Source organism: Rhinoderma darwinii, chromosome 1, assembly GCF_050947455.1.
Source record: "Rhinoderma darwinii isolate aRhiDar2 chromosome 1, aRhiDar2.hap1, whole genome shotgun sequence".
In the NCBI taxonomy this organism is placed as follows: domain Eukaryota; kingdom Metazoa; phylum Chordata; class Amphibia; order Anura; family Rhinodermatidae; genus Rhinoderma; species Rhinoderma darwinii.
The window spans coordinates 180,123,475-180,146,917 of NC_134687.1; positions in this window are offsets into that span (position 1 = coordinate 180,123,475).

The following is a 23,443-nucleotide window of genomic DNA, read 5'->3' on the forward strand; positions in this document are numbered from 1 at the left end:
TTTCTTCTTTACCAGACCCAGAAGGCAAAACTGGAACTCACCACCTCCAACCTGGAGATTGGGTCGTGATAAGAAGATACGTGAGGAAACATCTAGAACCCAGATTTGATGGCCCATACCAAGTACTACTGACCACTTCTACCTCAGTGAAAGTAGAGGGGAAACCCAACTGGATTCACGCTTCTCACTGTAAAAAGGTGAACTTTCAGGTCAGGTGACGCAGATCTGTGTAAAAAGGGTGAGGCCACTAGGAGACAGGAGGATTGACTATAAGAAAATGTCAAAAATGCATTTGCTGTTTTGCCTGTTCCTTTGTATCTTATGCTATTGTACACAGGTGAATGGAGAACGGCGGAAGAACTCTATTTAGCTTCTACATCAACAAACAGCCAAGCAGCTGAACAGAACTGACTGTTGGATCTGTTCTCATGTTCCTGCAAATCATAAAGGAATCCCTTTAATTGGTGTGCCAATATCTATGAATGATCTCAATCTCACAGACTATAGCTATGATGTTGAAATAGATGTAAATCACACCGCTCACAATGCTCTCTCAGACCAAGGAACATATTTAGAAATTGCTGGCCTACTAAATACACCCACTATGTGCATAGGGCCTATGTATGCTGATCACATAGCCAGAATTAATGGGCGCAAAGTCAATTTACCTAAGGTAAACAGATTGTAAAAATGCCACATTACTATTCAATATGAAGTATGAAGTAAACTGTGATGAGGTACATGGTAATTGTAATAACCAATGTTGGTGTGCAACTATGACAGCGTCTTGTGCCCCCAGGTGTTCCTGTCCTGACCAAAGAGATGATGACGAATGGGACTGTAAGACTAAAGTGCATGACAATATGAGATGGTTTCAAAGTTGGTTGGGGAATCATGGTAAAATAGTTCCTAGGGTAATAACACCAGGGCTATATTATATTTGTGGTAACAGAGCCTATTCGTGGCTTCCTATGGGAGCGTGGGGTAATTGCACTATAGGAAGAGTTGTTCCAGCCATCAGACAACGTCCAAATATCTCAATTGCTGACATTTATGAAATGTATTCTAAGGAGACTAGATATAAACGAGAGTTGTTTACAGAAGCAGATAAAGCTTGGATGTGGTTCCCCTCTTGGACAGGCTGGGGAATCGAACTAGCAAATAAGTTAAACAAATATGCTAGTATTATGGATGGGATAATTAATGAGACCTCCAGTTCTATCCATGCTATCAATGAAGAGTTGGCCCAAGTTAGGAAAGTCGCCCTCCAGAATAGAATGGCTCTTGATTATCTGTTAGCGATAGAAGGTGGAACTTGTGCTGTTATAGGTGAAGAATGTTGCACCTGGATTGAAGACTCACATGACCCCATAGAGGCACACATGAATAAGGTAAAGGAATTGCAGAAAAAAGCTAGAGATATATCTAAGGAGGGATGGAATCCCTTTTCTTGGATGGGATCTATTGGTGTTTGGTTTAACAATATGCTTTCTGGATTGCTGAAACCCATAGTGGTAGTGATAGGACTGATTTTAATGCTATTAATTGCCTGGAAATTATTAATGTGTTGTATTTCTTATTGCAGTAAAGATGTGGATACAACTATTCTCTAAGCATGATGACAAAACAGCTACAGAGTTGATCGTCTGACAGCCAAGCTCGACTACCCGCCTCTCCTGAAGACCCCTCAGCTGTTTGAGAGTAGGGTGGAGGACATCATCTCTGAGAAGAGGGTCCCACAGATGCACCCCAGCAGTTTGAGCACCACCTTTAAAGAAGAGTTAATGCTCTGAGAATGATTTCACCGGGGTGGTCTTTGTGATGTGATGCATCTCTGGCCGGCTGTTGTCATCTACAATAGTTAGAAAAGAGTTTGTGTGTGTGTTTTGCTATCAATACAATATATTGACGATTTAGTGGAAATTGCTACCAAGAAACAGTCAAGAATAGATGTCTGACATCTCATGGTCTATGCAGCTTATCTGTATACTCTGTGAAGTACGGACTGTCTCGGGGGTGGTTTCCAGGATAGGAAGGATGATAGTTAGTGAGGATAATATTAATATATATATATGTGTGATAATGATATTATCAAAAGGGTGAAATGTGAAAGAAATTATTTAATTCCACCATTTTGTCTTCTATTCTATATTTCCATTTTAACTTCAATATAAGAGTGATATTTTGAGAGAATGTATTTCTGTTTTTGCTGTGTTAAGGAATTAAATTAGCAAGAATAAAGGCTGAGGGAAAACTGATGACTCAAGACCCCACCCTCTACGCCCTCCTTACAGAATACAGAAGATGATAAGGACTTACCATTTTCTGACTTGATAGGAAAATATTGCAATGCTAAGAAAATATTGTGAATGTAATTTGTTTTGTGCAAACTCAAGAGAATATATTACAGCTGATGTAGTAAAAGTTCAGTCTAAAAAACTGTATATAAGCCCACTCATAATGTATGTAAAAGGCCGTCTGCCATCACTTGCTGAGTGACATCATTATGACACTGCTGTGAAACCTTCTCATGAGGAAATAAATATGAATGAATCTGGAGCAACTGTTTGACTTTGAATTATCCACAACACCTCCGAGTGGGATTTCTCTGTGCGCTTGCGTCGGGGGGAGTGGTCGAGCTGGTCTGCGATCCGCGTGTCTACATCGGGGTGGGCGTGTCTCTTCGGCGTCAGACGCCGCTGATCCACGCCCTCTCTGATGACGCGCGGTCGGAAGCATGCGGCTGGCCATCTCCACACCTGGCACAAGACGCCAATACTGACCAACCTCCTGTGACGTTCAGTGTACGTGATTGGACAGACGATTCTTAAAAGGGAGGCTTCCGCTGGAGAGACGCCACCCCCGGACGAAGGAATTCTGCCGAAACGCGCGTCGGGTCTGACGTTCTCTCTCTGCAGAGGTGCTCTACATGGGTATGTGCATGTCTTTATTGTCTACATATCACTCTGTCCAAACCCCTTTCTGACACTATTGATTGTATCTCACTGTGAACTTAACTTTATTCTGACAGTGTCTAGTCATAGGGGCATTGGTGTTGCTGTTTTATTTCATCTCAGCCCTCTGGATTTAGCTGTGAGATTGATACCATATTGTTTATGCCATTATGCTCTATACTATTGTCCAGATAGACTGAATTCGTTTATACATACCACCTACATACTCATGCCCTTGTCATATTTTATTCATGTATACATGCCCTCTGCATTTGAAAGACGTTTTTAGTCGTGCTTTGCATGACTCATCTTTTATATTGTATATTGTAATTTGTTCAATAAAGTTTATACATTTTTCATCATTTGTTGTGTTAATTGTACCCTTTATTCTATAGGTTGTATATTAGACATTGTGGGTCAATGCACCAAGGTTTACTTGGTTTACTAGGGTCTTGCCTTATATGGTTAATACTGGTACTGTTCACACATGTATACTGGCAAGACCATTTCCTGAATGTACCAATAGGTTCATATGTTCAAGGAAGTGAAGGTGAAAGGAATAGGAGCGGAGGCGGCAGCAGCGGCAGGAGCAGGTAATTTATGTTTGTGTATGTGATGTGTGTATTATGTTCGTGTATGTTCATGTTATACTGTCTGCTGAGCACTGTAACTAATAATCCTACACTGTGCAGTCGCTCAGAAAATGGTGGCACACAGTGTAGGAGGTTTGAAGATTCACACCCCTCCTTCTCCTGGCACTAGCCAGAATAAGGGAGGGGGGATTGTGTGAGGACACTAGAGAGAGTGTGTCTACCCCAAATTTGCAGCATAAAGCAATGAGGTTGCTTTACCACATTGACCATGCTGCAATTTTGGAAACTGCTCCCTCTAGTGGACAGCACATGGAAATGTTATAAATTAGAATCTAATTTATAATATTTCCTGGCTTGTGAAAAAATGTAAAACCATGTGTAATCACTTAAATAATAATTGTTTAACTAAAAAAAATAAAATAATAATTTCTAGCGACACATTCCCTTTAAGAAGTTTCTCTTGTTCTGGTTCCAAGAGGAGGGGGCGTCAGAGGGGGGATATTGTAACATCCGTGGTCGTTGACCACAAACTCCTCCCATCCTGTGTTCACCCTTCTCTCTAGAGATGTCTGTACATGCGGCCGTCCTGTTCCGCAGCCAGAACTAGGGTGCGCTCCTCAGCTCAGTCCAGCCTTAAGGAACCAGAGCGCACACATGTGTGAGATTGAGCTGATTGCTCCCAGATCACCCTGGACTATAAGAATTGCATTGCCTGAGCTTTGTTGTCGTTACCCTAGTCTGTCTTTGCAATTGGTCTCCTAAGTGTTTTCCAGTTCCCAGTGTTTCCCGTTCCTGCTACCTGTATCCCATGCTATCCTGGTCCAAGTGCCGTATTGGAGTTGGAGTCTTGCTGCGCTGCATACCACGCCTGTCCTGCTACACCACGCCTGGTGCCTGCCTGCTGCCTAGTCCCAGCTGAGCCTGTCTTGCTACTGTCTGAGCTGTCACAGGTACACCTATACGAACTATAGACTGTGACCTGTGTACTGTTGGGCAGCTGCCATACCGTTAAGGCAGTACAGCTCAGTGGGTCCACGTACCCAACGTGACACCTTGTCAATCTCCCCCAGATTCTTGAATAGCCTTTTCTTGACAATCCTTTCAAGGCTGCGGTTATCCCTGTTACTTGTGCAACTTTTTCTACCACACTTTTTCCTTCCTCTCAACTTTCCATGAATATGCTTGGATACAGCACTCTGTGAACCGCCAGCTTCTTTAGCAATGTCCTTTTGTGGCTTATCCTCCTAGTGGAGGGTGTCAATGACTGTCTTCTGGACAACTGTCAAGTCAGCAGTCTTCCCCATGATTGTGTAGCCTACTGAACCAGACTATTGGACCATTTAAAGTCTTAGGAAACCTTTGCAGGTGTTTTGTGTTGATTACAGTGTGACACCATGAGTCTACAATCTTGAACTCTTGCCCAATATTCTAATTTTCTGAGAGACTAAATTTTGGGTTTTCATTAACTGTTAGCCATAGTCTTCAACATTAAAAGAAAAAGATGCTGGAAAGAGATCACTCTGTGTGTAATGAATCTATATAATATTTGAGTTTCACTTTTTGACTTGAATAACTGAAATAAATAAATTTTTGGATGATATTCTAATTAATTGAAAGGACCTGTACTAGTATGTTTATAAATGGCGTAGAAGAGTCTGTAGCATTGTGGAAAATTATAAGGAATTGGTAAGGAATGCATATGGATGGTCTCCATGTAATGTATGGGTGAGCCAGGCCCGCTATTAAAGAGTGGTTCTCTATTCTGGCTCACTGTGGCGGTTCAAAGCAGGTGACCCCCTCTATGACGTCCATTTGCCCTAATAGGACATATGGACAACCCTGTTAGCAGAAAGTATTCTTGTATTTAGCCCTTTAAAAAGTGGATAGATAGATATATATATATATTTTTTTTCAAAATACTTAGGCCTCATGCACACGACCGTAGTGTTTTTCTGGTCCGCAAATTCCAGGACCGTGTTCCGTGAAATGTCATCCGCAGTTCATCCGTATGTAATCCGCAGTTCATCCGTATGTAATCCGCAAAATACGGATGAAAAAAAAAAAAGCCTAGGTAAAACAGGATGACGACAGAACTCATTCCCGGTCGTCGCCTAGCAACATTTCCGCAAATCCGCAAAACTGCGGATGACACACGGAGGTGTATCCGCAATTTCCACGGGCCCATTGACTTCTATTGGCATGTCCGCATCTAATTTGCGTCCCGTAATAAGACATGTCCTGAGTTTCTGCGGCACGGATTTGCGGACATGCGGAGACCCGTGAAAACACGGATAGTGTGTATGGGCCCATAGAAATGAATGGGTCCGCAATTCTCCCGTGGATTTGCGGGGGAATTGAGGACGCAAAAACACGGTCGTGTGCATGGGGCCTTAATTATTTTTTTTAATAAACATAACAAAATGTACCTATGTACATTTCAGATGAAGTACATCATTACAGAAACATCACAAAGTGAAAGAGTAAAGAAATCAGACATTCCAGCCCCAGAGAGTCGAGAAGTCGAGACCTCCAGCTAGCAGCCCTGCGTAATGTCATCCTGAAACAAAATCCAGCAAACTCTCCTCCAAGCTCCACCATTATCAACTCGGATCATCCCCCAGCTGCATTCCAAGCTATCCTAGAGTACCTTTAAGATTTTCCCTGGCATATTGAAAAGTGGACATTAATGAAAATATCTCTAGCTCAGGCCAATGATGAACAAGATAAATATTTTTAATGCCAATGCGTTCATCCTTTCAGCACATAGTAAAAAAAATTACATAAACAACATATTTTCTCAATAAGGAAAAATTGGAATAAAAATGTAAAAGTATATAATGAATAATCAGAATCGCTCCAATTCACAACTCTCTTTACAGATATTTTTTTGCTACACATATGAAGGTCATAGGGATTTTTCATTTTACTATGATAAACAAATGACACATGCAGTGGATCTGTCATGCAAGAAGTCAAGTGACAGTCAGATTATATTACGGTGGTTTGTACTGCTGCTGCTAATGTCAAAAGAGAAATAAATCAACACTGAATGAGTAAGAAGCCACCAAGGGAATCCCACTAATAAGAATATATTGATAAATGCAGAATAGAAAACTACATTGAAATAAGGCCTGTCCTTCAGCGGCATGACTGGTGGCAGATATGCTGGATAGAATGATCTACATGTGTGATAAATGCAGACCCTATCTATACTGCTTATATCTATTTAATCATTACGTTTTTGACATCAGACCATATATCACCTCTTGGAAAGACGCAATCTGAAGGTTAATATTTTGACCCATTCATCAGTAACAAAATTCAGTAAGCAAAACTCCATGACATATTAAAGATTTTATAGGTACTCATGCTTTTCTAGAATTTCTCTTGCATTTTTATTCATTACTAACTTTTGAAGTACAAAACTTGTCATAGATGTTTATGGACTATTGTTAATGTAAATAAAATTACCATTCTATGAAGAGACTTTGGCCCACATTGATCCAAGGTTGCGTAATTTTAGTCACTGTATATCAGGGGTCAGGAACCGTCAGCACTCCAGCTATTGTAAAACTACAATTCCCAGCATGTCCCGGAATAATAAAGCTTTTGACTGTCAGGGGATGCTCGGAGTTCTAGTTTCACAACAGCAGGAGTGCCAGGGTTGCTGATCCGTGGTCTAAGTTAAAGCTAGACTGTTTTATTGACATATTAGGTGACAAACTTATGACTGCATTGGCCCTTTTTGATATATCTGTCACAATATATGCCGCTGCCATTACCTTTCACACTGGTTATTAATGCTCCACTTTTTGCACGCCAGGGTCGGAGTTTAGCAGAAACGCACCTTTATTTCTCATTTGTGAGAAATTTGCATTCCATAAATGTCTAAATCACATTGGGGCACAATACAGTGTTACTAGACTTCTTGACCGTAGGTAAGACTTCCCCCTCATGTGGTATAAAATGCATTATTTAAGTATATACTCCTTTATGTGGGTTATGTTTGAACTACATGGGTAGGTTACTGGGAGCTGATGTTTCACGGTTACTCTATATGTGACTTTCATTTTAGCAGCACAGGAGTTAGCTATGCTATAAGATCCAAATACACTGTATGTCTTCCATTGGAGTTTTTCCTCTTTGTGTATGGTGCAAATGGTTAATAAATATGTCGCACAGCAGATGTGGGCCTTTGAGTACTAAAATCAATCTGGTATTTCTTCATCTTGAAATTTCTCAACCATTTATCACAAAACATGCAAAGGGCACAGATTTTTTTGGGGAGTGCATTATTATAAACCATTGCTCCCTCATCAGGACTATACACTTGAGATAGATGTCAACTCATTCAGCCAACAGCTATTCTTCCCTATTCTACCATGAACATTCACAACCATGTAAGCTTATTTTCAATAGAGAGAGAGATTTAAAAAGATGGCCAAACAATTCAGCATCAATTCCCAACTTGCCCAGGTTGGACTATCCCAGCAGATGTCTCCAAGAACCCCAGAGTACCATCATGAGACCTACAGGTAGCTCTCACAACTACTGATGTCAAAGTGCATGAGTCTACCACTAGAAAGAGGCTGCACAAATTAGGAAAACTTTGCTGCCCCGAAAGAACAACAGGGCAAGACTAAAGTTTGTCCACAAACACCTAGGCAAACACCATACTGTTTAAAATAATAGATCAAATATTGATATGGTTGGTTTTGGCCAAACATGTCTCCTGGTTCTGCGACCAAATAACTTTTCCTAACCTGTCCAGAGCACATTGTTCCAGAAGTCCTGGTGTTTGCCTAGGTGTTCATGGGATAACTAGTCCTGCCCTGATGTTCTGAATTCCCATGTAGCTTTAATTTTTGCAGTCTCTTTCTAACAATAGACTCATGCACAGTGGCGTAACTACCGTTGTAGCAGCCATAGCAGCTGCCACGGGTCCCGTGGCATGAGGCAATGGCTGGAAGCTCTGCTAGCAGCCGCTATGGCTGCTACAGCACGACTCCACTGAACACTACGGCAGAGCAGGGAGGTATCTCCCCGCTCTGCCATTAAAGGGGTTGTTCCTACAGAACACATGTATCCCCTATCCACAGGATAGGGGATACATGTGTGATCGTTGGGACCCCCAGCAATAAGGACAATGGGGGACCGAAAGTCCCCCGAAGTTCTCCATGAGAAACCTCGGACATCCAGAGTCTGTGTTGGCAGCTCCGTAGAAATGAATGAAGCAGCGGTCGCGCTTGTGTGAATGCGTGATCAGCACTCCTTTCATTTTTATTGAGCTGCCGGACGCAGACCCCGGTAGTCCAAGGTTTCTAATGGAGAACTTCTGGGGACTTTCGGTCCCCCGTTCTCCTTATCGCTGGGGGTCCCAGCGATCACACATGTATCCCCTATCCTATGGATAGGGGATACATGTATTTTGTGGGACAAACCATAAGCTACAGGCCAGTTCTTTTTTTTTTGGAGGGAGGCAGGGGGGGTTGGGGCTGTATGCGTTATCTACAGGGGGCTGTATGGTGCTATATACAGTGGGGCTGTATGTTGCTATATACAGGGGGTCTGTATGTTGCTATATACAGGGGGGCTGTATGTTGCTATATACAGGGGGGCTGTGTGTTGCTATATACAGGGGGGCTGTATGTTGCTATATACAGAGGGGCTGCATGACTCTATCTACAGGGGTGCTGTATGGCGCTATCTACAGGGGGGCTGTATGGCACTATATACAGGGAGGGGCTGTATGGCGCTATTTACAGGGGGGCTGTATGGCTCTATCTACAGGGGTGCTGTATGGCGCTATCTACAGGGGGGCTGTATGGTGCTATACACAGGGGGGCTGTATGACGCTATGTACAGGGAGGGGGCTGTATGGCGCTATATACAGGGGGGCTGTATGGCACTTTATACAGGGAGGGGGCTGTGTATGGTGCTATCTACAGGGGGGCTGTATGGTGCTATCTACAGTGGAGCGCTGTGTGGCGGAACCTACAGGGAGGCACTATCTACAAGGGGGGGTTGTGTGGCACCCAGGGGAGGGGGGAGCCCCAGTCAAAAATTTGCTATGGGGCCCAGTCTTTCCTAGTTACGCCCCTGCTCATGCACTTTGACATTAATAGTGACGAGAGCTACCTTTAGGTCCCATCATGATATTCTGGGGTTCTTAGAGACTTCTTTCCGCTTCTTGCGGTCTGCTCTAAGGGTATGTTCATACGGAGTGTTTTCAGCCGTTTTTCGGGCCGTAAACGTCCCAAAAAATGAGACGTCTTTTGTTTTGTGTGTGCACATACCCTTAGGGTATGGTCACCTGGCGTCTGTATGAAGCAGATAAATGCGAGGCTGCTTTCATGAGAATAGAGCCTTTGAAAACCAGGCGTTTTTGAGTTGCCAAACGTTTTTTTTAGTGTTTCTTCAAAGCATATTTGGCATTGTCCATCATAAATGGTAAAAAGCTGCCTCAAAATCGGCTCAAGAAGTGACATGTGCTTCTTTTTAATGGCTATAACTTTCTGCCGCGTTTTTTGAATCAGCGGCGTAATATTATGCCTTGTATGCACTACCCTGCTTTTAACCATTTAAAACAATGGTAAGCTGTTTGCAGGCGTTTTCAAGGCGTATTTCAGTCTTACGCTCCAAAATATGCCTGAAAAATTACGTGTGAACCCTTAGGGCACATTCACACGTGGCGGAATTGCTGTTGAATTCCGCTGCGGACAGTCCGCAGTGCAATTCTGCAGCAGCCGTTTTTTACATGTCTTTCTATACATTTCTAGGAAACTTAGTTCAGACGTTGCAGAAAATAACTGTGTGGAAATCAGGCTGCGGTGCAGAATTTTCCCTCCGCAGCATGCTCATCCATTGCGGAGAAGAAGCGGAATTTCACTGCAGATTTCAGACTTTGCAATGCAAAACTGAAATCTGTGGCAAGTCCACTGTGATATCTGCAACGTCTCAATTACCTGTCAAATATGCAAATCTGCACCAAATGTGGAAAAATTCTGCCACGTCTGAACATGGCCTTAGGGTATGTGCACACATAAAATCCAAAATGTCTGAAAATACGGAGCTGTTTTCAAGGGAAAACAGCTCCTGATTTTCAGACGTTTTTTAAGCCACTGGTGATTTTCGCTGCGTTTTTTACAGACGTTTTTGGAGCTGTTTTTCTGTAGAGTGTATGAAAAACGGCTCAAAAAACTGCTTTTTTTACGCGGTAGTTTTGAAAAATCACAGGTTTCCTCACTTCTTTGCTGGAATATATACTGTACACATAAAGTGTATATATGTGGTCAATACAAAGATCTAGCACATAACCTGTTCTTTCCAAGAGCTTTAGAAAGGACCAGGGGAAATGGATTGCGTGTGGAGGAAAGGTGTTTCAGTCATCATGACCTGCCTAAGTAGAGTCGTGTGTTAGTGAACCTTCTCTTATCCCTTCCTATCCCTCTACCCCACCTTTAGAAAAGACACGTGACACCGAGGTTGGATGTGAAATGGCCACAGCAGCCGTTTATTAATTTCACAGTTTTATAAAATACAATTTAAATCCGAAACATTCGGATAACTAATTAGGAATCCAACCAGAGAATTCCTCCTAATAATTCACATGACCCAACATGGGTCAGAATCACAAATAACAATTTAACGTTAACATTAATCCGAGCAGGGGAAGTCCTTGAAGCCATTTTAGATATTCCTTTTTAAACACCCCGAGTTAGCCATCTGCAACCACCACCAACCAATTACCTCCAAAAGTAAACCAGCTCGGAGGCACCGCTCACCTCTGCAGATGGCTCCAACCACCAGAAGACCACTTCAAAGGGATAACACCCGATGAAGTCTTCAACCATGTACCTTTTTTGGGGGACGCATACCGCCGATGCGACTCCCCCACCATTTTGCACTGACTGACCTCAAGGACTCCCCCCGCCAGCTGCTATGAGACCTGGACCTGCTCCGAATGAAAATAAAACAACATGTTAGATAAGCACACAGTAAAATTAAAACACTCATAGACGGACTCACAAAAAGACCACAAGGGATAACGAACAAAGGGCGGGAGGGTGGGAGCTTATTACGGTAAGTGTTACTCCTCCCGCTGCTTCCGGCTCAATGCCGAAAACAGCGGGAAGCTTGGTAACGGCCCCTAACTCCTCCCTGCCTCTAATCCACCTCCCCCTACCTCTCCCTCAGAGTTAACCCTTTCCCTCCTAGGTCCGTCATGGAGGCTTCCCTCCTAAGCCCTGCAGGCTGCGTCCAGCCTCTTCTTGACCTGCCTAAGTAGAGTTGTGTGTTAGTGAACCTTCTCTTATCCCTTCCTATCCCTCCACCCCACCTTTAGAAAATACACGTGACACCGAGGTTGGATGTGAAATGGCCACAGCAGCCGTTTATTAATTTCACAGTTTTATAAAAATACAATTTAAATCCGAAACATTCGGATAACTAATTAGGAATCCAACCAGAGAATTCTTCCTAATAATTCACATGACCCAACATGGGTCAGAATCACAAATAACAATTTAACGTTAACATTAATCCGAGCAGGGGATGTCCTTGAAGCCATTTTAGATATTCCTTTTTAAACACCCCGAGTTAGCCATCTGCAACCACCACCAACCAATTACCTCCAGCCGTAAACCAGCTCGGAGGCACCGCTCACCTCTGCAGATGGCTCCAACCACCAGATGACCACTTCAAAGGGATAACACCCGATGAAGTCTTCAACCATGTACCTTTTTTGGGGGACGCATACCCCCGATGCGACCCCACCACCATTTTGCACTGACTGACCTCAAGGACTCCCCCCGCCACAGCGAAACAGGCCTTGACCACTTTAAGCCTGTGAGTTCCGCCACACCACCACCGCCCTTTCAATTCCCTCTGCTATTGCCAGGCTCCACAGATCAATCCCAACCTCGGTCAAATGAACCCCATCACTCCTCCAGTAATTCCCCACTCCTGACTCCAAATCCCTGTGCCGCACGCAAATGCCCCCATTTTTTGCTACAAAACGGGACACCGCCCGATTAACTTTAATGCGAGCCTTATTGACTCTTTCCACTGACCTAGCCAGTCGCCAATGTTTTCTTGGGACAATGTCCGACCACACTATCACCAACCTGGGATAAGAAACCCACAAACACAACATATCGTGTTTAATATCCCGCACCAACTCACGAAAGGGGCGGGCTCCCAAGTCATTCCCACCCACGTGCAATACCAAGACCTCTGGGACCCTATCCAGCCGGGCATATGTCTGGAATTCTGCTAACACCCTGCTCCATGACATACCTCTAAATCCCAGCCAATGCAAAACCGCATCCTGCCGCGGAATGCGCAAATTGCGACCGTCCGGGCGGACGTCCGCCCTCAAAGCCCCCCAATGCACGTAAGAGTGGCTCAACAACCACACCAGACACGGAGGCGGATCTGAAACGGAAAAGAAAGTTAAATACTAGCACACAAACATTTTTTAACCGCTAACAACAAGACTCATAACAGATGGGGGCGGACATAAGACCTAAATCTGTTGGATTCCCAACGACCGATGCGCTGCACCCCTTCATCATCCAACCCCCAGCGCCCTGCTTCTGTTGCTGCGCCAATCCTGAAGGAATGAGATGAATATGAGCCCGCCGCGACCCCGACCGCCGCCAAACATTTTTTAAATACAGCTCCAAATTGAAATCTGGACAAAAATGACCCGTCTTCGTGACATAGCAATGGCAACTCTAGAGACCCCCCTCGTGGCTTAAAACCCCGCATGCACGCGACCGGGCACATAGCCGAAACCGGGAGGGCGAACAAAACTATCAGCTGTCCTTTTCCTAATTGGTCAGTTTTTGACCGGCGCAACCATACCTCAAGCCGATCCGCATATAGGCTCACCTCCCCCAGTCTCAACCCCCCTGCCCGCTTGGTACTAGGCGACACCAGCTCGCCAATTCTAAATGCCCCAAAGAACGCTAAAGAAAAAGCTAACCGAAACAACTCCTTCTCGGCCGAAGAACTACAGACCGATGCTAATGATCTGCCCAAAGAGCTAAGCAGAGAAAACGACACAGGCCTTCTACGATCCGCCTCGACCCTACCTCGGCGCAAACCCTTCAAAGCCTGTCCCACTAAAAATTCCTTAGATACATCCCGAAAGCCTCGCAACTTAAAACCAAACACCACCGCTGACATGAAACTGACATGAAACGATTAACCTTTGCCAATGAAAACCCCGCCTCCCATGTGTCCCCTAACCAGTACAAAAGTTCCACCAACCTGTCTCTATCCGTGTTGACGTCACCCAACTCTCTTACCCACTCCTCCCACTGCCTCCAACAAGCAGAATAAGCACTCCACGTCGTGCGCGCCAAAGACCTTTCCACCAATCGTTCTACGGGACCGAGACCAGATCCCAAAGATGTTCCGGACAAGCCAAACCGAGACGTTCCGCTCCCGGTGCCAATTGCCGAAACCGGTCCCACTGCGAGCGAGAAAGAGCATCAGCGATACAATTCCTTACCCCCGGCACATGAACCGCCACCACCCACGCGTTCAATGACAAGCATACCAACACTAAATGTCGCAACAACTGAACTACCGGAGGAGAGGATGCCGTGATGTTATTAATGGCCAGCACCACTCCCATGTTGTCGCAGTAAAAACGAACCTTCTTATCCCTGAGCCTGTCCCCCCAAATGGTCGCCGCAACCACGATGGGGAACAGCTCGAGCAGGGCCAGATTCCGCGTTAGTGCACTGGACACAAACCTAGCCGGCCATTGACCTGCGCACCACGGACCCCCTCCCCCGTATGCTCCAAAACCGCCCGCCCCAGCCGCATCCGTAAAAATATTTAGATCACTCGTATCCTGTGCTGGAGCCATCCATAGCGAGCGACCGTTATACTGGCCCAAGAAGTCATCCCAAACCCGCAGATCAGCTCGATGCTCCTCCTTGAGCCGCACAAAATGATGTGGCGCACCCACCCCCGCCGTTGCCGCCGCCAAACGTCTACCAAATACCCTCCCCATTGGCATAATCCGGCAAGCGAAATTCAACTTCCCCAGCAACGACTGAAGCTCACGCAGCGTAATTTTCTTCAACCTACAAGCCCGTCGTACCTCCTGACTCAAAGCCCCCAACTTATCCGCTGGAAGACGACACTCCATCGCCACCGAATCAATTTCAATACCCAAAAAACAAATCGTCGGTACCGGGCCTTCAGTTTTGTCTGGCGCCAAAGGGATCCCAAAATCCCTTGCCACCATCTGCAGTGAATGAAGCAAATTACCGCAAACCGGCGAACCCCCCGGGCCGACGCACAAAAAATCGTCCAAGTAATGTATCAGCGAGTCGACCCCAGCTACTCCCTTCGTCACCCACTCAACGAAGCTACTAAACGCCTCGAAGTATGCGCAAGAAAGGGAACATACCATCGGAAGGCACCTATCCACGTAAAAAGCCCCATTCCAAAAACACCCCAACAGCCGTTGGCTCTTTGGATGAACTGGCAACAACCGGAAAGCCGCCTCGATGTCGGTTTTTGCTAACAGCGCGCCGGGACCCGCAGCACGAACCAACCCCACCGCCTTATCGAATGAGGTATACACTACTGAGCACAACTCGTGATCAATCCCGTCATTCACCGACGAACCCCTGGGAAACGATAAATGCTGAATTAAACGAAATTTCCGAGGCTCACGCTTTGGAACAATACCCAACGGGGACACCACTAAGTCTTTTATCGGCGGATCGACAAAAGGCCCCGCCATGCGACCCAACGAAACCTCTTTAAACAATTTTTCCGACACGACCTGGGCATGCAAGTAGGCCGACTTAAGGTTCCTCCGCGTAACCGAGACCTCATAAGGAGGCGGAGGAATAATAAAACCAACACAAAACCCTTCGTAAAGTAACTTGGCCGCCGCCCTATCCGGATACTCATTTAGATAAGGGACCATCCTTTCCACCCTCACCGGTGACAACCCCTTGACTAGCCGAGGAGGGCTGGTTACCTGACCTCCTCTTTCGCATACATTTTGCAGCCCCGTGGGATGCACCATTACACTCTGAACACACGTGCTTGAACTTGCACGTGGCCCCGAATTTACACTGGCCATCGTTGAATTGCCAGCAGAATCCCAGCTTTGCCCCGACGCCTGGCCCGACCTGACTGGACTGCCCTCCCTGGCCGACGCTCCCGGGAAAGGACTGCCTAACCGGAGCCGTAACCCTTAACCAGAGAGCAATATCCTTCTGGTCCCACCTAATCGCCGGCCGAACCGCTTTTCGCTGACGGAATTGCTAGTCGTATCTTAGCCACGCCTGCCCCCCGTACGCCCTATGAGCCTCCCCAATGGCATCAAAATAGCAAAACAACGCCGAACAATTTTCCGGCGCCTTTTCTCCTATGACACTGGCTAATATGGCAAACGCCTGCGACCAGTTAACGAACGTCTGCGGGATAAGCCTATACCGCCGACGTTCCTCCTCGTCCTTCTTACTCTCGTCCCGCTTGCTCTTACCCAAATTGAATTTAGCAAGCGGCAGGAGAGAAAAAAATCTCAACATATTCGTCCTTCCAGATCCGCTCACGCACCTCCTGCTTTAAATGCGCCCCCAACGGACCTTCGAAGCAAACATACACCTCCCCACGAGCACGATCATCAATACGCACCCGATCGCCTTCCTTTTGGGCCTCGGTCTGTACCGACACCGCGACCGCCTCTCTAGCAGCCATCCCGGGCCGCGCCTGTAACGATCCCACCTCCCGGGGGCCTTCCCAAACTACTGCCGGGGACACCGCCGTAACTACTGGCGCCGCCGCCTTGTCTAGACGCCCGACCAGCTCCCGCAAGCAATCCACTAAGTCCGCTAGACCCGCGCCGTCGTGCCCGACCGCGCCACTACCAGCCGCCGATGCGACGCTAGCAGCCCCCCCGCCGACACCCGACATAACAATCGCGACAAAGATGGAGTTATGCACTCACCGGGCTGCATAGGCGCTGTGTTCCCGTCAGCTGGACCGTCCTGACCTCGCCGATAAACGTCCAGTTCACCTTCTTCTAGCTCCTCTCTCGCAGCCGACTGGCCATCCCACCGACATCTCCGACACGGGGATGACCACGCGCTGACAGATGGGCCGGCCACCTGCCGCCCGATCGCTGGGACCCAGACCTCCGACCGGACCTGTTGCCTCGTCGTCACTGCAGGTCTAGGCGTCCGTCCTGACGATCCCGATGAAGCCTGCCCCCTGGCCGGAACATCACCAGGCGGGGCGGCCGTAGATTGTCCTCCAAATCTTGCATCCGATAGGGGAGGGGTGACAGGGAGCCCAGCCTGCGACTCCCTGATTACCGCCGGACCCCGTCGCGGCTGGGGATTCCTGCCAGGACGCAGGGCCTGGGAAGATGCGGCCCTCCCAGCTGCCTGGCCTGCAGCGTCCTTTTTAGGGCTCCCTCTGCGATGCCGTGTCCGCGGGACCACCTCAGGGCTGAGGCGTTCTGGAGGGCGGGACCGCCGGGAGCGACGGGTAGACCCGGCCTGAGTCACCGTCGCCCCTGACGACACTCTCTGCCTCCTCTGAGCAGGAGCGGGTGTTGCCGACTCCCCCCCCCGCCGCCATATTACTGTTAGGAAGGGGGCCGGGGGAGGGGAGCCTGTCCCCTTCAACCACAGACCTCGGGTGCCGGGCCTGACGTGGCGATTCGGCGTCCGGGATCCTAGTGAGTGCCGCCACGGTCTCCTCCAACCATCCGGGACCGTGGTGCACAGCAGCAGCGCGCAGCCGCGCAAGTATGTCGGCCTCCGACATGGCACAGAGCGGAACAACAGGGGAGCTTATTACGGTAAGTGTTACTCCTCCCGCTGCTTCCGGCTCAATGCCGAAAACAGCGGGAAGCTTGGTAACGGCCCCTAACTCCTCCCTGCCTCTAATCCACCTCCCCCTACCTCTCCCTCAGAGTTAACCCTTTCCCTCCTAGGTCCGTCAGGGAGGCTTCCCTCCTAAGCCCTGCAGGCTGCGTCCAGCCTCTTCTATATAGGAAAGAGTTCTTTACAGTTAGGGTATGTGCCAACGTAGTGTTTTCAGGTGTATTTCGAGGCGTTCACGCCTAAAAAAAACGGAAGCAGAACGCCTACAAACATTTGCCTATTGGTTTCAATGGGAAATACAGTGTTCTGTTCCGACGGGGCGTCTTTTTACGCCTCATTTTCTAAAAATGACGTGTAAAAAGATGGCCACGAAAAAGTGTATGTCACTTCTTGAGTAGTTTTTGGAGCCGTTTTTCATTGACTCTATAGAAAAAGAGCTCCAAAAGAGAAAACAGCTTCTGATTTTGAGTCATTTTTTAAGCAACTCGCGTTTTTCGCTGCATTTTATAGAGTCAATGAAAAACGGCTCCAAAAATGGCTCAAGAAGTGACATGCACTTCTTTTTCGCGGACGTTTTTTTTACGCAGCCGTTTTTCAAAACAGCCTCGTAAAAAAAACAGTCCGTCGGAACAGAACGCCGTTTTTCCCCATCAATGGGCAGACGTTTGGAGGCGTTCTGCTTCCGATTTTTATAATAAGCCGTGTGAACATACCCTTATGTTAATGTATGTGTGAATGTTTTTAAAATCTTTAAATAATATTATGAATAGAATAAATAAATACCATGACAAATGAATTACATTTGATGTATGGTACTCGTCAGGCATCATAAAAGAACAGAAATGGGAATCCTCTCTCCTTGAAAGCAGAAGGTATGATGCAGTTTATTTACAACTCGGTGGTATTAGACGTGTTGTGCCAATAATTTATCCAGCTGGAAGAAGCTCTATATTTAGCAGGCATGAGTGAACAAAGCAGATGTAAGAGCAAATATCTGATTTAGTCTAATCTTTAGCAGATTGAGACAGCAAACATATTTTGTAAAATTCTTAGAGCTTTGGAGGGTCTTCTGACCAATACTGATGTGAAATTTAAAGCCATGTCCAATATATTAATCACATTGCACTAGTCTGGTATTTTGTTACGACATCTTGGTTATATGAGAGGATAACATATCCTTATTTACAGGGAAACCACCCTGTTGCTTCACGGAAAAAAAGAACTGTCAAGTGAAAAGAAGCTATAACATGGGTACAGATCCTAGATAAAAGTGCCTGTCAGGCTGCTGGGTGCTGACACAGTTTTCATGTAGCTGCACAAGGCTTCAAGCTTACATACAATACTGCAGAGGTTGTACTGGGGATAGCATTTCAGTCTGGAGATTTCATTATTATTCATTTCAGATATTCGAGAAACTTTCCAACTGCAGATTCTTACACTACAATAATTGGCGGTAAGTACTCTATTTTTCACAGCGTATAAAATGCATGCCCTGATATAGAGGACAGCCATAGTGCATCATTACTAAACTCATAGAGAAAGCACAGATCACTGGGTAAGCACAACATTATGTTACTAAAAATATATACACTCGGCTGCATGTTGTGTGACAAGTTGAATTAAGCGCTCTATATGTGATTGGAAATATATATTTATATATTTTTGAAGGGCATAGGCGCTACAGTAAAATTGTTGTAGTTTTTTTTCATACCTGGTCTTATCTTTTTTGTGTTATTTTAATGCACTAGGCTGCATATAAGACATTGATGTCTTTCAATTGAGGAATGGAAGTGCGCTTCTAATAGTTACTTTCTACCTTGATGATGTCATCACTGAACTTCATTGCCCATCTGCTGGGTAGTTTACTAAGGAGCTGTCAATACCTGTGTATATTTTATTCAGTGTGCCTCTAAGGGCTCAAGCATGTAATATAGCCGGATGCACAAAGCTTGTATGGCAGTTCACAGAGGCTGCATGGCTTCCTAGTAAACAGCTGCATAACCTACAGGTGCTGCCTCACATGCTCTGTCTGGTGCTGTATGTACAGAGATAGGCTCCCCATAAAAGCAATGGGAGAAAAGCCCTGTACATGCGGCATCCAATAAAGCATGAATATGCAAAAAATCCAACAGAAAAAACCTCTGTGTGCCTCCGTATGGAATCAAAGTCATCTGGAGGTGCAGTTGAAGTCCAATGTACCTCTATAGAAGCCCTGAACTCTGAAAACAGTTGCAGGTTATATTCAGTCATGCATGTCTCTGCACAGTGCGATGGATGGGTTCTTTCACAGTAATTGGTTGCCACAGAGACTTATCAGAGGAAGAGGGATGAGGTGCCTTTATATACAAACACAGACCTGAAGGCTTTCTGAGACAGTGACATCTGCATGGCTGACAGGAAGTATCTTCCAGGGTATAAAAGTTTGAAGCACGAACAGCTTACAAGATAAAGTCACTCCTTTACTGTACAAATGGCTATGGGACTACAGATGAAATGAGTGTGTATATATATATATATATATATATATATATAATGCTGGAAAGACGGAAAATCTTCAGACCGTTTCAATTTTTTCACATTTTTTTTTAATGTTGAGGCCTTGTTCTAAAATATAAAAAAAAACAAGTTTTCCCCCATCATTCTGCACTCAATACCCCATAATGACAAAGTGAAAACAGAATGTTCTTAATCTTTGCTAATTTATTGAAAAGGAAAGACTAAAATATTGCATTGACATAAGTATTCAGACCCTTTACTCAGTACTTAGTTGAAGCACCTTTGGCAGAGATAACAGCCTGCAGTCTTCTTGGGTAGATGCCACAAGGTTTGCACACCTGGATTTGGGAATTTTCTGCTATTCTTCTCTGCAGATCCTCTCAAGATCTGTCAGGTTGGATGGGGACGATCGGTGGACAGATATTTTCAGGTCTCTCCAGAGATGTTCGATTGGGTTCAAGTCAAGGCTCTGGTTGGGCCACTCAAGGACATTCAAAGAGTTGTCCCTAAGCCACTCCTGTGTTGTCTTGGCTGTGTGCTTAGGGTCATTGTCTTGTTGGAAGGGGAACCTTTGGCCCAGACAGAGGTCCAGAGTACTCTGGATCAGGTTTTCATTAAGAATATCTTTGTAGTTTGCTCCATTCATCTTTCCTCAACCCTGACCAGTCTCCCTGTGCCAATTGCTGAAAAACACCCCCACAGCATGATGCTGCCACCACCATACTTCACTGTGGGGATGGTATTGGGCAGGTGATGAGCAGTGCATGGTTTTCCTCCAGACATGACGCTTAGAATTGAGAATAAAAAGTTCAATTTTGGTTTAATCAGACCACAGAATCTTGTTTCTCGCAGTCTGAGATTCCTTTAGGTGCAACCCCCAGGTGTGCTTTCATGTGTCTTTTACTGAGGAGAGGCTTCTTTCTGGCCACTCTGCTATAAAGCCCAAATTGGTGGAGTGCTGCAGTGAAGGTTGACATTTTGAAAGTTTCTCCCATCTGCAAACAGGTACTTTGGAGCTCAGCCAAAGTGATCATTGGGTTCTTGGTCACCTCTTACCAAGGCCCTTCTCCCTCGATTACTTAGTTTGGTGGGGCGGGCAGCTCTAGGAAGATTACTGATTGTTTTAAACTTCTTCCATTTAAAGATTATGGAGGCCACTGTGCACTTGAGAACTTCCAGTGTAGCAGAAGTTTTTTGTACCCTTCTCCAGATCTGTGTCTCATCACAATCCTGTCTCTGAGCTCTATAGGCAGTTCTTTCCTCCTCATGGCTTGGTTTTTGCTCTGATTTGCATTGTCAGCTGTGAGACCTTATATAGACAGGGGTGTGTCTTTCCAAATCATGTCCAATTAAATGAAATTACCACAGGTGGACTCCAATCAAGGTGTAGAAACATCTCAAAGATTATCTAGAAGAACGGAAGGCACCCAGATCTAAATTTCAAGTGTCATAGATTAGGGGCTGAATACTTATGTGCATGCAAAATTTGAGTTTTTCATTTTTAATAAATTTTAAAACATTTCGAAAATTCGGTTTTCACTTTGTCATTATGAGGTATTAAGTACAGAATGATGGGGGAAAAACTTTTTTTTTTTTTAATTTTAGCACAAGGCCTCAACATATATATGTGTGTGTGTGTATATATATATATATATATATATATATATATATGTATGGATGTATGTGTGTATATATATATATATATATATATATATATATATATATATAAAATAAACAAATATATATATATATATTTATTTTTTGTAGTTTTTTTTATTATTATTTATTTTTTAGCTAGAGGTCTGCTTTAACCGCTTCCCGACATTTGACGTACATGTACGTCATGGAAAGCATTGACTTCCCGCAAAATGCCGTACATGTACGTCAAACGTTTGGCACCGGCTCAGAAGCTGAGTCGGTGCCATCATCGTCGGATCTCAGCTGTATCTTACAGCTGACATCCGACTGTAACGGCGGGGACCGAAATTAGCTTCGATCTCCGCCATTAACCCCTTAAGGGCAGCGCTCAAACGCGATCGCTGCACTTAAGGTGTTTGCAGCTCATCGGAGCCCCAGCAATGAAATTGCCGGGATTCCGGTGGCTGCAATGGCAACCGGAGGCCTAATACTGGCCTCCCGGTCTGCCTAGCACCGAAGCCGGTCAAGATCCGCCCGGCGGCGGAGCCTGATCGGCTTCCGTAGCTGCCGGCAAGATGGCGCCGGGTCAGGAGCTGATCCGGCGTCATCAGCGGTGGAGGTCAGCTGTACTGTACAGCTGACATCCACCTGTAACGGCAGGAACCGGAGCTAGCTCCGATCCCTGCCATTAACCCCTTCGATGCAGCAATCGAAAGCGATTGCTGCATCGTAGCGGTTACTAGCAGATCGCCAGCCCTGACAGGCAATCGGTACTGGCGACTGCTGTTATGGCAACAGGAGACACAATGGTCTCCTGCTCTGCCATTACGGAAGCCGATTTAGGCCCCGCCGGGAGGCGAAGCCTAAACGGCTTGCTGTCAGTGAATGACTGACAGATCTAATACATTGCACTACATAGGTAGTGCAATGTATTAGAAAAAAAATAATCTGACCGTTGGACCTTCAAGTCCCCTAGTGGGACTTGAGAAAAAGTGTAAAAAAAGTATAAAAAAGTGTAAAAAAAAGTGCAAAAAATAAAAGTTTGAAAACAATAAAAGTTTCAAGTAATCAAATAAAACACAATCCCCCTTTTACACTTATCAAGTCCTTTATTATTGAAAAATAATAATAAACCATATGTATTTGGTATCGCCACGACCGTAACGACCGGAGGTATCAAAATATTATATTATTTATTGCACGCGGTGAACAGCGTAAAAAAAACCCGTAAAAAACGTTACCAGAGTTTCTGTTTTTTGGTCACTTTGCCCTACAAATATTACAATAAAAAGTGATCAAAAAGTCGCACGTATCCAAAAATGGTACCTATAAAAACTATAGCTCGTCCCGCAAAAAACAAGCCCTCATACACGTCCGTCGACAAAAAAATTAAAAAGTTATGGTTCTCACAACTTGGCGACAGAAAAAATACATTCTTTTTACAAAAGTAATTTTATTGTGCAAAAAGTTGTAAAACATAAAAAAGTGCTATAAATTAGGTATCGCCGGAATCGTACTGACCCGCAGAATAAAGTTAACATGTAGTTTATAATGCGTGGTGAACGCTGTATAAAAAAAACAAAAAAAGCTGTGCCAGAATTGCGTTTTTTTGTTTACCTGGCATCCCAAAAAATAGGATAAAAGGTGATCAAAAAGTCGCATGTACCCCAAAATAGTACCAATAATAACTACAGCTCGTCCCGCAACAAACCAGCCCTCATACCGCTACGTCTATGAAAAATAAAATTAGTTATGGCTCCAATAAGTCAGGAAATAAAAAAATATGCAGTTGTGCCCGAGGGGAACATTTCTTCTGTTTCAAGAGGCGATTTATCAAGGACCTAAAATTAGGGAACCAGGAAGGGGAGGGCCCAAACATATCCGCTGGAAG